The 16203-nt window shown below is 35.4% G+C and overlaps 1 protein-coding gene across 3 annotated transcripts in view; it reads left to right on the forward strand.

The window, feature by feature from the left end:
• Nucleotides 1-16203, forward strand: part of FER (FER tyrosine kinase) — a 364169-nt gene that overhangs the window by 14917 nt on the left and 333049 nt on the right. For 2 of the 3 annotated variants that reach the window (XM_036278843.1, XM_036278845.1), the window contains exons 2-3: nt 2243-2388; nt 15806-15931. The gene's annotated coding sequence lies outside the window, so the exon portion shown is untranslated. The remainder of the gene's footprint in view (nt 1-2242; nt 2389-15805; nt 15932-16203) is intronic. The other variant, XM_036278844.1, reaches the window with a different exon arrangement.

Consider the following 16203-nt stretch of genomic DNA (forward strand, 5'->3'; position numbering starts at 1 on the left):
AGCAAAGAAACGCTCCATTTAGAGGTTCTACCAAGGAAGTTGTTACTTGTTTTTAACCCCAATCATTTCAATATCAAGTGGAAAAATATTGAAAACTAAAAAGTATAGAAGAGACTCGAGGTTGAGAACGATACATAAATAACACATGGGAGCTCTGACCAGCTTTCTTGAACAAGACCCTTGACACTGCTCAATGTTGGGCATGGAATCCCAGCCGAATAGTTATTTTGTTTTTAGGTCTTTGAAAAGAACTCTTTCTGTATCACAATGAGAGACCAGAATATGGAATTCTAGGTAACTCTGAAATATCTTTGCTGATAGAGGAGAGAGTCTAAAAAATTTCAAATTAAATGGATTTTCCAGTATCTATATTTAGAGTGGAACTAGGTAACATATATAATGTGTACATTTAGATATACACTATATTTTGTTCCTTAGAAATCTTTTTTTTTTTTTTTAATCCTCACCCGAGGATATTTTTCTGCATTTATTTTCAGATAGAGCAGGAGGGAGAGAGGGAGAAAGAAAGAGAGAGAGAAACATCAATGTGAAAGAGACACATCGACCGGCTGCCACCCACACGACCCCAATTGGGGCCGGGGACAAGCTGCAACCGAGGTACATGCCCTTAGCAGGGACGGAACCGGGTCTTTCTGGTCTGAGGGGCAGCACTCTAACCACTGAGCCAAATCGGCCAGGGCTAGAAATCTTTTTAAGTAATACTGTTCACTATTTCTGGGGATTCCATTGAAGATACTCTGTTGAAAGCAGTATAAAAGAGAAGCCATGATTAAAATTTTTATATTTAAATATCATATTAAGTCATGAATTTTATAATTTAATACAAAAACTCTTATCAAAGCCTTACTTTATGCCAAAGTGTACAGAGAAAGCTGTTAATTCACCTTGGTATTTCATTCATTCAATAATCACTTTTTTGGTGGCTACAGTGTTCCAGCTATTGTATGGTATGCTGGCTATGTTAAGGTAACAATCCCTGTCTTCAGTCATATCACAGTTTAGTGGAAGTAGAGAGATGTAATAACACTTTCATTCTATGTAATTTAGATTTCCAACCAGTTCTAGCATTGAGAACCTTGCCAAATCTGGAAGAGAATAAAATGCTTGTCTAGTAGGCAAAAGAGGAACCCTTTGAAAATGGGTCAAAGGCTTAGAAGAGTAGGAGACTTGAAAGATATTCCTGTGTTTGGTCAGTTTCCTGACCAGAAGGAAAGGAGTAATCTTCTTGGTAACATCAAGTGAAATGTCCTCTGATTTGTATGAAGGTCAAGGAAGTAGCGGAAATGACAGGAAACAGAATAAGCAAACAAAAATGAGGAGCTTGAAAGAAGGGGAGAACTGAGCATAAACCAAGAAGTTGGGATTAGAAATATGAGGTGTGAGGCAAAAAATGGGAAACAGTGACAGGGCTATTAACTGCTTATATTGACATCAGTGATAAGAGAGCCAATGACGGAGAAATTCTAGTCTCAGCCCTGGCTGAGTTGCTTAGTTGGTTGGAGTGTTGTCTGTACACCAAAAGGTTTCTGGTTCAATTCCCGGTCAGGGCACATACCTAGGTTGGGGGTTTGTTCCTGGGACCGGGTGCCTATGGGAGGCAACTGATTGATGTTTCTCTCTCACATTGATATCTATCCTTCTCTCTCTCTCTCCCTTCCTTGCTCTCTAAAATCAATAAACATCCTTGGGTAAGGTAAATAAATTTAAAAAAAAAGAAGTTCTAGTTTTAAGGGTTGAGAGAATAGCTGATGCAAGGGTCATGCTTTGGCACACTAAAGTACATTATTAGACAGAGAAAGGATGTGTGTCCTGGGAGAATCCTTCCCAAACCTTCCCAGCCTTTGGCAACATTTTTCTCATATAGTTAGTTACTTCTTTAGGCTATAATAATATTTTAACTAGTGTAGTTTCTTTTTCTGATGCGCTTCAAACTTGAAATTAGTTTTATGCTGTGAAAATAGAGAAAAACATGAATTACTTATTCAAAACTCAGGTTAAAAGAGAAGGTTAGTAAATATATTACTCATTGGAAACTTATGGAAAGAAAGGGGAGAGAGTAAGCAGGGGATAAAATTAAGAATAGTGTTCTTATCCTTAATGTGGTGAATATGAGACACTGCCACAGTTGACTTCCATAGCAGCTTACTGTACTCCATGTGTACATTTTAACCTGTTTTTCTCTGCAGTATACAGTTCTGACTCCTTGAATTTCTTCTTGCAGCTCATGCTTTCTGGCTAGACCTATGCTCATTCCTGTGAGACTTCACTGAAAGTTTTATCAAGTGTCTTCCTCATCCCTGATGTGTAATCCTTCAACATGGACCTGCTACTTTAGCTAAGATATGACCAGCAATGACTAGTAGTAAGGTAGGATTACATTACTGTTCTTAGTAAATTACTAAAATAAAAGTGAAATAGTTGTTTTTATGTTACTAAATAATTACTAAAATAATACTTTTTCCTTTGAAAATTTTGACTTGTCTTGATTTTGTAGTGTTTATGTTAGAGTATTCTTCTACTTAGGCAAGCTACAGTCATTTTATATTCATGTTATTTATCTTTTGTTTGTTATTTACTTACTGAATTGTATATCATTTGTGATGTAATTATTATTTTTCTCAACTAACACTTATAATTAGCAGAATCTTAAACTATATGTCTTTCCCAGCCTGTGTGTCCGCCTGTAAACAATCTAACTTTACCCTTAAAGTTATCAGAAAAAGAACAACAAACAAAGCCCAAAGTAAGTGGAAGGAAGGAAATAATAAAGATAAGAACAGAAATAAATGAAGTAGAGTCTAAAAAAAATATAGCCTGGCTGGTGTGGCTCAGTAGTTGAGCATGGACCCATGCACCAAGAGGTCACCGGTTAAATTCCTGGTCAGGGCACATGCCCAGGTTGTAGGCCAAATCTTCAGTGGCGGGGTGGGGCGGGGCGGGGGGGGCATGCAGGAAGCAGCCAATTGATGTTCTCTCTCTGTCTCTCCCTTCCTCTTTCTCTAAAATCAATAAAGAAAAAAAAATTTTTTTAATGCAAAAAATCAATGAAACCAAGAACTGAGTTTCTGAAAAGATAAACAAGATTCAGAAACCTTTAACCAGACTATTCAAGAAGAAAAGAGAGAGGACCCAAATAAATAAAATCAGAAATGAAAGAGAAATAACAACTGACACCAAAGAAATACAAAGGACTGTAAGAAAATATTACTTATAGCTATATTCCAACAAATTGGACAATCTGGAAGAAATGGATAAATTCCTAGAAACATGCAATCTTCCAAAACTGAATCAGGGAGAATCTGAGAATCTGAATTGACAGATTACAACAGGTAAAATTGAAGCAGTAATAAAAAACCTTCAACAAACAAAATTCCTGTACCAGATGGAGTCACAGGTGAGTTTTAGCAAACATTAAAAAAAGAACTAAAAACTATCCTCAGACTATTCCAAAAATTTCAAGAGGAGGAAAGACTCCCAAGCTCATTTTATGATGTCAGCATTATCCTCATTCCAGAACCAGAGAAAGACACTACAAAGAAAGAAAATTATAGGCCAGTATTCCTGATGAACATAGATGCTAAAATCCTCAACAGAATATTAGCTAACCGGATCTAGCCATATGTTACAAAGATCATACACCAATCCTGACTAGTGTGGTTCAGTGGTTGAGCATCATCCCAGGCACCAGGAGGTCACCGGTTTGATTCCTGGTCAGGGCATATGCTTGGGTTGCTGGCTAAATCCCCAGCAGGGGACAGGCAGGAGGCAGCCAATTAATGTTGATGTTTCTCTCTCATCGATGTTTCTATCTCTCTCTCCCTCTCCCTACCTCTCTCTCTCAAATCAGTAAAAAAAAAATATATATATATATATATATATATATATATATATTTAAAAAAAGATCATATAACATGATCAAGTGGGATTTATTCTGAGGATGCAAGATTGGTAAATATCTGCAAATTAATTAACGTGATATACCACATAAACAAAAATGAAGGATAAAAACCACATGATAATATCAATAGATGGAGGAAAAGCATTTGATAAAATCTAGCACCCATTTATGATAAAAACTCTCAGCAAAGTAGGAATAGAGGGAACATACCTCAATGTAATAAAGGCCATAAATGACAGACCCACAGCCAACATCATAGTCAATGGGCAAAAATGACAAGCATTTCCCTTAAAATCCGAAACAAGACAGGGATGTCCACTTTCACCTCTCTTGTTCAACACAGTACTGGAAGTCTAACCACAGCAATCAGACAAGAAGAAGAAATCAAAGGCATCCAAATAGAAAGGAAGAAGTAAAACTGTTGTTATTTGCAGATGACATGATACTGTTTATAGAGAACTCTAATATGATAAATGAATTCAATAAATAGCAGGATATAAAATATCCAGAAATCAGTTGCATTTTTACAACCAATAATGAATTATCAGAAAGGGAAACTAAGAGAACATTCCTATTTCCAGTTGCTTCAAAAAGAATAAAATACCTATGATTAAATTCAACCAAGGATGTAAAAGAATTGTACCTGGAAAATTTTAAGACACCCAAAAAAGAAATTGAAGAAGATACAAATAAGTGGAAGCATGAACCATGCTCATGGACAGGAAGAATTAACATCATTAAAATGTCCATACTACCCAAAGCAAGCTATATATTCAACATAATTCCTATCAAGATACCAATGGTGAATTTCACAGAACTAGAACAGATATTTCAAAAATTTATATGGAACCACAAAAGACCCCAAATAGGCATAGCAGTCTTGAGAAAGAAGAAAGTTAGAGGAATCACATTACCTGACATCAAACTATACTACAAGGCTATAGTAATCAAATCAGCATATTACTGGCATAAAAACAGACATATAGATAAATGAAACAGAATATAGAGCCCCGACATAAACCTACACTTTTATAGTTAATTAATAGTTGACAAAGGAGGTAAAACCTTACAATAGGGTAAAGATAGTCTATTTAATAAATGGTATTAGGAAAAATTGGACAGATATGTACCAAAAAATGAAACTAGAGCCCAGCTATTGTGGCTCAGTGGATTGAGTGTTGTCCTATGGCCTGAGAGATCCTGGTTTGATTCCTGGTCAGAGCATGTGCCCAGGTTGTGGGCTTGATCCCCCAGTAGGGGGCGTGCAAGAGGCAGCTGATTGATGTTTCTCACATCAAAGTTTATATCTCTCTCTTCCTTTCTCTCTAAAAATTTAATAAAAACATATATATATTAAAAAAAACACAATATATATACATATATACATATACACACATATATATATACACATATATATTTTAAAAAATGAAACTAGACCATCTTCTTACACCATACACAAGAATAAACTCAGAATGGATTAGAGACTTGGATGTTAGACTTGAACCCATAAAATCCTGGAAGAAACCATAGGCAGTTAAATCTTCGACACTAATTTTTTATAGCAATGTTTTTTTCTGATATATATTTTTGGGAATGAGAAACAAAAGGAAAAATAAACAAATGGGACTGCATTAAACTGAAAAGTTTTTGTACAGCAAAGGAAACCATTAACAAAATGAAAAGACATCCTACTGGATTGGAGAACACATTCCCCAATGATACATATGATAATGTGTTAATATTCAAAATTTATGGAGAACTTACAAAGCTCAACACCAATAAAACAAACAATCATTAAAAAACAGGCAAAGGACTTGAATAGACACATCTCCACAGAGGACATACAGATGGCAAATAGATATATGAAAGGATGTTCAGTGTCACTAATCAGAGAGATGCAATTTAAAACCACAATGAGGTATCAGTGCACACCTCTCAGAATGGCTGCCATCAATAAATCAGCAAACAAGTGCTGGTGAGGATGTGGAGAAAAGAGAACCCTCGTGCGCTGTTGATCTGAATGCAGATTGGTGCAGCCACTATGGAAAGCAGTATGGAGTTACCTAAAAAAATTAAAAATAGAACTGCCTTATGACCCAGTGATCCCACTTCTGAGAAAATATTTTAAGAAACACGAAACACTAATTTGAAAGAATATATGCACCTGTATGTTCGTTGCAGCATTATTTATAATAGCCAAGATTTGGAAGCAGCCTAAATGTCCATCAGTAGATGAGTGGATAATAAAGCGGTGGTACATTTACACAATGAAATGCTACTCAGCCATAAACATGAAAGAAATCTTACCTTTTGTGACAGCATGGATGGACCTGGAGAGCATTATGCTAATTGAAATTAGCCAGTCAATTTAATGAACAAAATAAACTGACAAACCAAACAGAACCAGGCTTGCAGATGGAGAACAGCTTGACAGCTCTCAGAGGGTAGGGGGGTTGCGTGGCTAGATGAAAAAGGTGAAGGGATTAAGCAAAAAAACTCATAGACACATACAACAATATGGAAATTACTAGAGAGAAAGTGGTATGGGATGAGTAGAAGAGGGTAAAGGGGGAATAAATGATAATGGGAGGAGACTTGACTTGGGGTGGTGAATACACAATACAATATACAGATGATGTATTATAGAATTGTACACCTTAAACTTAATATCATTTTATTAACCATTGTCATCTCGATAAATTCAATAAAGAAGAAAAAAGTAATAGCGTAGTGAAATAAGTAAAAAAGAGACAGGTACTGTATGTTCTCACTTATATGTGGAATCTTAAAATGCCAAATTCATAGAAGTAGGAAATAGAATGCTCGTTGCCAGAGTGGGAGAATGGGATAAATGGGAGGTGCTGGTCAAAGGGTACAACCTACTAGCATTAAGGTAAATAAGATCTAATGCTGACTATAATCAATAACAGTACTACTGTATTATACACTTGGAAGTTTTTAAGGGAGTAGATCTTACATTTTATCACTACATACACAATTGTAATTATGTGAAGGGATGGAGAGGTTAGTTGACTTTATTGTGGTAATCATTTTGGAATATGTACATGTGTGGAATCATCACTGTGTACACCTAAACTTACCTATGTTATATGTGAATCGTATTTTGATTATGCTGAGGGGAAAAGAAATAGAAAGGAAGGAATAGTGGGTACAAAGGAAGGAATAGTGGGGATGATCTTGGTGAGTTTGAGAAACAGGAAAAGCCCCAGTGTGGCTGATTTAGAGAGGCAGAGATGGGTGAGAAGAGGTTATAGAAATGTACAGGGCTTTGAAGGGTTTGGCAAGAAGTTTATATTTCATTTTAAATAACAGTAGCTGCTGTGTAAGAAATGGACTGTTTGGGGTGAGAGTGGATGCAGGCAGTTTTGGGAGCTGGGATGAGATAGTGGTGGCTAGATAAGGTGCTAATGACAAGAGAGAGCTGGATGGATTTGAGATGTAATTTTGTTTTTTGGGAGTTAGAATTTGTGACTTGTGGATAGTTTAGATGTGGAAAGAGAGAACATACTCAAGGATGACTCCAAGAATTTGGTTTTTCAGTAACTGGGTATGCCGACATGATGTATAGAAACCTTACAGACAACTACCTGTCTTTCCCATTATGTCAAGGATTGGTTATTTTACCAAAAGGGAAATTCATTATAACGCTAGAAATTATGTTAATGCTAGAAATAAAAACATCTGGCATATTTGTATTATGTGCTAGTTAATACTTTGTTTTTATTTTCTTTCTGCAATTTAACTTAAAAGACTTTTTTTTTTATCCTCACCCAAGGACATTTTTCCATCCCCTGCTCAGGTAGAGTGGAAGGGAGAGAGAGGAACAGAGAGAGAGAGAGAAACATCGATGCGAAAGGAACACATCGAGTGGCTGCCACCCGCACAACCGACCAGGGCCGGGGACAAACTGCAACTGAGGTACGCGCCCTTAGCGGGAACTGAACCCGGGTCTCTCAGGACCGCAGGCCGACACTCTAACCGCTGAGCCAAACCGGCCAGGGCTAACTTAAATGACTTTTAATTAATTATGAATTTAATTGCATTTCAAGTGAGAATCTTTCTGGAAGTGAAAATAATTGTCCATACTTTTATATTGACTTTTAAGCCTTGCTCCTCACCATGATCTCTTTTTCAAAGAAATAAGTATTTTAAGATTTTTAAGCCAGTCTGAAATCTTCCCACAGTGGTAATTAAAGTTCTGATATATAACTTTATTGTTATTTTATTTTGTAGATTCTGGAGCATCCTGCCATTAGATGTATACCATACTAAGTTCACTTGAAAGCATTCAGCTTGTCTAAACTCTTAGGAGGTTCATTTATTCTTATGTTTGTAGCTTCATCAGAGCATATTTGTATTCAGCCTTTTAGAATTGATATTTTAGGTTCAAACCGAAATTGAATAGATATTAAAACAGATCTTTACAATTCTGTGCTACTTATTTCTTTCAAGTTAATTAGTACTTATACCTTTCTTCTATTTTTTCACTGAAGAATTTTAAAGGTATTTTCTCAAGAGAGAGGAGTTTGTGTTCTATGTGATAGGTACTTGGCTAGCTGTTTCAAATATTTTATTTTATTTTATCTTGACAACAGTTCAATGAGGTTTTCTTTGGATATGGTTATCTTTTTAGAACTGGGAAGTAGTAGAATGATGGGCTAAAATTTTATAGCTGGGAGGTAACTTAGAGGTCAGTCACTTCCTTCTCTTTCAGCTGAGATCTAGCAAGGTTCTGTGACCTGACTCGGATCACACAGCTGGCTTTCATGTTTGCTGAGACTAGTGTGGCATTTATTCTTTAAACTTCAGTCCAGTTGGCCTCTTCTCATGCTTTCTTCCCACCCCTTCAATATTTCGCTTTTAAAATGTTCAGTGCTATAGAAAATCCAAAATGTAAGGCAATAAACACCCATATTACCTTTCATCTGTATTCAGTCACGTAACATTTTTCCACATTTTATCTCTTTGGAAAGAAATATATTTATATATTATTTTACATATATTTATACATTTATAAAGCTTTTGAAACTATATTAGATCACAGTAATACAATATTTTTAGCATGCATATTATGAGAACATAGGTAATTTCCTGCATGATCATAATATCAGTATCACATATAAGAAAATTAATATTCATTTAATGTAATGGTCCATTCAGATCTCTCCATTTGTCTCTAAAAATTTTTTTTTAAAGGTTTTGGATACAGGATGCTATTAGGTTTCATGCATTTCATTTGATTCTTATTTCTTAAATCTCTTTTAATCTTTTTTTGTTCTTCATGATCTATATCTTCTTTAAGACGTATAGTTTGTGTATACTTAATGTCTCTTATGGGAATTGCATGGTTTCTTGGACCACTGTTCATACAAAATATATTGGCAGTTTACATTTTCATTCCAATTCTCCGAGGTTGCTGGAGGTTTATTCCAAACTTAAAAAAAAAAAGCCATTCAACATTATTTTATTGTGGTAAAATTGGATGAGAAGATTATATATATTTCAGGTGTACAACATTATAATTCAGTATTTGTATATACTACATAGTGTTCACCACGGTTAAGTTTAGTTACATCTATCACCATTTAATTCAGTGATTCTCAACCTTTCTGATGTTGCGACGCTTTAATACAGTTCCTCATGTTGTGGTGACCCCCAACCATAAAATTATTGTCGTTGCTGCTTCATAACTGTAATTTTGCTACTGTTATGAATCTCCATCGGAAATATGTGTTTTTCAATGGTCTTAGGCGACCCCTGTGAAAGGATCATTCGACCCCCAAAGGGGTTGCGACCTACAGGTTGAGAACCGCTAATTTAATTGATCCCTTTCATCCATTTTGTCCCCCCCCCCCCATCTCCCACTTCCCATCCCCTCTGGTAACCACCAATCTGTTCTCTGTATTTATGAGATTGTTTTTGTTTTTTTTATTTGTTTTGTTTGTTGTCTTTGGATTTCATGTATAAGTGAAATCATCTGGTATTTGACTTTCTTAATTTACTAATTTCACTTCACATAACACTCTCAAAGTTTATCTATGTTGTTGCAAATGGCAAGATTTTATGCCTTTATTTTTTTTAATCCTCACCCGAGGACATTTTTGCATTGATCTTTAGATAGAGAGGGAGGAAGAGAGAGAGAAACATCGACATGAAAGAGACACATTGACTGGTTGCCACCCATACAACCCCAACCGGGGCCATTGACAAACTGCAACTGAGGTATGTGCCCTTAGCGGGGACCGAACCTGGGTCTCTCTGGTCCATGGGCCGATGCTCTAACCACTGAGAAAACTGGCCAGGGCAAGATTTCATGCTTTTTAAAAATGTCTCAGTAATATTCCATCACACACACGTACATCTTGGCTATTGTAAATAGTGCTACAATGAACACATATATTTTTCATTGCATACATCTTTTCAAAATAGTGTTTTTTTATTATTTGCATAAATACACAGAAGTGGAGTAGCTGGGTCATATGGTAGTTATTTTAATTTTCTGAGTACTTTCCATACTGTTTCATAGTGGCTGTACCAGTTTACATTCACACCAACAGTATATGAGGGTTCCATTTCTCCACAACCTCTCCAACAGTTGTTACTTCTTGTCTTTTTGATAATAGCTATTCTAACAGTTATGAGGTGAGATATCATTGTTTTGATTTACATTATTCGGATAATTAAAAATGTTGACCATCTTTTCATGTGCCTATTGGCCATCTGTATGTCTTCTTTGGAAAAGTGTCTGTTTGATTCTCTGTCCATTTTTTTTTTTTTTTTTTTATCCTCACCCGAGGACATTTTTCCATTTTTGTACAGATAGAGTGGGAGGGAGAGAGAGAGAGAGAAACATCGACGTGAAAGAGACACATCGAGCGGCTGCCACCCGCACAACCAACCAGGGCCGGGGACAAACTGCAACCGAGGTACGTGCCCTTAGCGGGAACCGAACCCGGGTCTCTCTGGACCGCAGGCCGATGCTCTAACCGCTGAGCCAAACCGACCAGGGCTCTGTCCATTTTTTAATCAGGGTGTTTATATTTTTATTGAGTTGTGTAAGTTTTTTATATTTTTTTAATATTAACCCCTTAGCTGATAATTTGTAAATATCTTCTCCCATTCAGTTGATGGTTTCCTTCATTGTGCAGAAGCTTTATAGTTTGATGTAGTCCCACTTATTTTTGCTTCTGTTTCCCTTGCCTTTGGAGTCATATCCAAAAGAAAAACAATTTCTGAGACCAATGTCAAATAGCTTATTACCTGTATTTTCCTCTAGGAATTTTATGATTCCAGGTCTTATATTAAAGTCTAATCCATTTTGAGTTAATTTTTGTGTATGATGTAAGATAGTGGACGAGTTTCACTCTTTTGCATGTAGCTGATCGGTTTTCCTACCACCATTTATTGAAGAAACTGTTCTTTCTCCATTGTATGATTGATCTTGGTTCCTTTGTTGTAAATTAATTGCCCATACACGTGCAGATTTATTTCTGGGCTTTCTATTCTATTGATCTCTGTTGTCTTTATGCCAATATCATACTGTTTTGATTATTGTAGCCTTGTAATGTGAAATCAGGGAGTGTGATACCTCCAACTCTTTTCTTTCTTTCTTTTTTTAAAATATGTTTTTATTGATTTTTTTAGAGAGAGATAGAAACATCGATTGGCCGCCTCCTGCTTTCCCCCTACTGGGGATTGAGCTCGCAGCCTGGGCATGTGCCCCGACCTGGAATCTAACCAGCACCTCTCAGTGCATGGGATGACACTCAGTCCACTGAGCCACACCATCTGGGCCAGTATAGTTCTTTTTTCTCAAGATTGCTTTGGCTATTTGGAGTCTTTTGTGATTCCATACAACTTTTGAATTATTGGTTCTATTTCTGTGAAAAATGCCATTGGAAGTTTGATAGGGATTGCATTGAATTTGTAGATTGCTTTGGGTAGTATGGACATTTTAACAACACTAATTCTTTCAGTATTTGAGAATAGAATATTTTATTAATTGGTGTCATCTTCAATTTCATTTATTAATGTCTTCTAGTTTTCAGTTTATAGATCTTATACCTCCTTGGTTAAATTAATTCTTAGGTATTTTTTTATTTTTTATTTTGATGTATTTGTAAATGGGATTGTTTTCTTAATTTCTCTTTCTGGTAGTTTTTTATTAGTGAGTAGAAATGCCACAGTTTTTTGATTTTGTATCCTGAAAGTTTACTGAATTCACTTGTTAGTCTAACATTTTTTGTGTGCATTGTGTAGAGTTTTCTATAGATAGTATTATGTCATCTACAAATAGTGAGTTTTACTTCTTTCTTTATGATTTGGATACATTTTCTTCTTTTTTCTTGCCTAATTGCTCTAACTGGGACTTCCAATACTATGTTGAATAATAGTGGAAAGAGTGGGCATCCTTGTCTTGTTCTTGATCCTAGAGATAAAGCTTTCAGCTTTTCACCTTATTCAATGTTAGCTGTGGTTTGTCATAGATGGGTTGTATTATATTGAGGTATGTTCCCTCTGGACCCATTTTTTGAGATTTTTTTATCATAAATGGTTTTTGTCAAATGCTTTGTCTGCCTCTGTTGAGATGATCATATGATTTTTGTCCTTCATTTTGTTAATGTGGTTGGTGTATTGCATTGATTGTTTTGCAGATGTTAAACTATCCTTGCATCCCTGGAATAAATCCCACTTGAACATGGTATATGATCTTTTCAATGTTTTGTTGCATTTGGTTTGCTAATATTTTGTTTAGGGATTTTGTATCTATGTTCTTTTGAGATATAGGCCTTTTTTTGTATCCTTGTCTAGTTTTGATATCAGGGTAATGCTGGACTCATAAAATGAGTTTGGAAGTATTACCTGTTCTTCAATTTTTTTGGAAGAATGAGAAGGATAGGTATTAAATCTTCTTGCAGTATTTGACAATTCACCAGTGAAGCCATTTGGTCCTGAGCTTTTGTTTGCTGGGAGATTTTTTTTCATCCTCACTTGAGGATATATTTTTCAGTGATTTTCAGATAGAGTGGAAGGGAGGGAGGGGGAGAGAGAAAGAGAAACATCAATGTGAGAGATACATATTGACTGGTTGCCTCCCACACAACCCCGACCAGAGCTGGGAATCAAACCTGCAACTGAGGTATGTACCTTTGACCAGAATCGAACCCATGGCTCTTTGGTCAATGGGCTGACGCTCTAATCACTGAGCCAAACCTGCTAGGGCTGCTGGGAGGTTTTTAAAAATTGTTTTCATTTTTCCCTGTCCAGTTTTGCTCAGTGATTAGAGTGTCGGCCCATGAACTGAAGGGTCACTGGTTTTATTCTTGATCAAGGTCACGTACCTGGGTTGCAGGTTGGATCACCAGCCTTGGTCAGATCACATGTGGGAGGCAACTGATTGATGTGTTTCTCTCACATTGATGTTTCTCTCTCTCTCTCTCTTCTCTCTTCCTCCCCCTTTCTCCCTGCCACTGTCTCTGGAAATCAGTGTAAGGAAAACCCTCAGGTGAGGATTAACATCAACGACAAAATTGTTTTTAACTTTTTTATTTTTTATTACCAATACAGTCTCCTTATTAGTAGGTCTATTCATATTTTCTGTTTATTCATTGTTTGGTCTTGGAAGGGTGGGTACATCTAGGAATTTATCAGTTTGTTATAGGTTATCCAGTTATTTGGCATATAATTGTTCAAAGTAATCTCTTATGGTCTGTTATCAGTTGTAAGTTCTCCACTTTCCTTTCTGATATTGAGTCCTCTCTTTTTCTTGTTGAGTTTAGCTAAAGGTCTTTTTATTGTGTTCATCTTTTCAGAGAATAGAAATTCCAAGCTCTTAGCTTCATTGATCTTTTTTATTGTTTTTATAGTCTGCATCTCATTTATTTTTGCTCTGATCTTTATTATTTTCTTTCTTTTACTAACTTCGGGCTTTGTTTATTCTCCTTTTTCTAGTTCCATTAGGTGTAATGTTAGATTGTTTATTTGAGATACTTACTTTTCAAGGTAGGCCTTTGTTGGTATGAACTTCCCAGTTAGAACTTTTGCTACACTCCATATATTTTGGAAAGTTGTATTTCCATTTTCATTTGTCTCAAAGGATTTTTTTATTTCAATTTTGATATCTTTTGTTGACTTACTGTTTGTTCAGTAGCACGCTATTTAATATCCACATATTTGTGATTTTTCAGTTTTCTTTTTGTGATTGATTTCCAGTTTCATACCATTATAGTCACACTTGATATGATTTCAGTCTTCTTAAATTTATTGAGACTTGTTTTGTGGCCTAACATACAATTTATTCTGGAGAATGTTTCATGGGAAGAATATGTATTCTGCTGCTTTTGGATGGAATGTTTAGTCATATATCTATTAAGTGCATTAAGTTTAATGTATTGTTTAAGGCAATGTTTTTTTTATTGATTTTCTGTCTGGATGATCTATCTATTGATGTAAATAGGGTATTGAAGTCCCCTATTATTATTGTATTGCTCTAGGTCTGTTAGTATTTGCTTTATATATTTAGCCTCCTATATTAGATGCATATACAGGGGTGGGCAAAATTAGGTTTATAGTTGTGAGTACACAAAGCAGAGTATTCTTGTATTACTTATTAATTATTGTATTATATATTTGTACAACCTACTTTTGCCCAACCTTGTGTATTTACAAATGTTGTGTCTTCTTTTTGAATTTACTCTGTTATCATAGAATGTCCATCTTTGCCTTTTATTATAGTCTTTGTTTTATAGTCTATTTTGTCTGATAAGTATAACTACTCTAGCTTTCTTTTTGTTTCAATTTGCATGAAATATCTTTTTCCATCTCTTCACTTTTAGTCTGTGTATGCCCTTATATTTGAAGTGAATCTCTTGTAGCTATCATATAGATGGGTGTTGGTTTTTATTCATTCAGCCACTCTCTGTTTTTCAATTGGAGTATTTAGTTCATTTACATTTAAAGTAATTCTAGATAGGTATATACTTATTGCCATTTTATTCGTTGTTTTCTAGCTGTTTTGTTGTTTTTCTCGTCTTCTTTCTCTTGTGGTTTGATGACTTTCTTTAGTATTATGTTTAGTTTCCATTTTTATTATCTTTTGTATATCTACTATTGGTTTATACTTTGTGGTTATCATGGGGCTCACATGTATCACATATATATTCTGGTCTGTTTTAAGTTGATAGCAAGTTAAGTATGAACACATTCTAGAACTATATTTTCACTCCCTCTTACTCATGTTTTATGTTATTGATGTCATATATTATACCTTTTTATTTTGTGTCCCTTTACTGATGGTTGTAGTTATTACTTTTACTACTTTTGTCTTTTACCCTTCAAATTAACTTTGTAATTGATTAGTTTGCTACTTTTACTATATTATTTACCTTTATCAGCAAGATTTTTACTTAATGTTTTCTTTTTACTAATTAGTACTCTTGTTTTTATCTTAAATAAGTCTAACATTTATTTATTTATTTATTTATTTATTTATTTATTTATTTATTTATTTATTTATTTATTTTTATCCTCACCCGAGGATATTCTTTCTTTTTTGTACAGATAGAGTGGGAGGGAGAGAGAGAGAGAGAAACATCGACGTGAAGGGACACATCGAGTGGCTGCCACCCGCACGACCAACCAGGGCCGGGGACAAACTGCAACCGAAGTACGTGCCCTTAGCGGGAACCGAACCCGGGTCTCTCCGGACCGCAGGCCGACGCTCTAACCGCTGAGCCAAACTGGCCAGGGCCTAACATTTATTTTAAGGCCCATTTAGTGTTGGTGAACTTCCTTGGTTTTTACTTTTCTTGAAAACTGATTGATAATCTTGCCATGTAGATTATTTTTTACTTTATTTACTTTCAGCATTTTGAATATATCATCTCATTTCCTTCTGGCCTGCAAAGTTTCTGCTGAAAAATCTGCTGATAGTATCTGAACTTTAAATATACATTGACTGCAGTTTTTACATTTGGTTGCATTAAGTTAAAGGTAAGAAAAATAGGAAATGTATGTTGTATTTGGTACTCTGACACTAGTTATCTATTGAAATTTATTTAAAATAACAGAAGTCTGCAAGATTTCCTCCACTACCTGCCATTAATGCTCCTCCACCTTCTAACCAGTTGGTTACACCTAGGAATATATATCTAGTGACTGTAGCAATCTAAGTATTCATCTTTCAAAAATACACAATTCCAAATAGGAGGCAGCTTAAAATGCAAAGGAAAAGTAAGTTAGTAGAAACAACCAGAGACAGGTAC

This window comes from Molossus molossus, unplaced genomic scaffold, assembly GCF_014108415.1.
Source record: "Molossus molossus isolate mMolMol1 unplaced genomic scaffold, mMolMol1.p scaffold_m16_p_3, whole genome shotgun sequence".
NCBI lineage: Eukaryota > Metazoa > Chordata > Mammalia > Chiroptera > Molossidae > Molossus > Molossus molossus.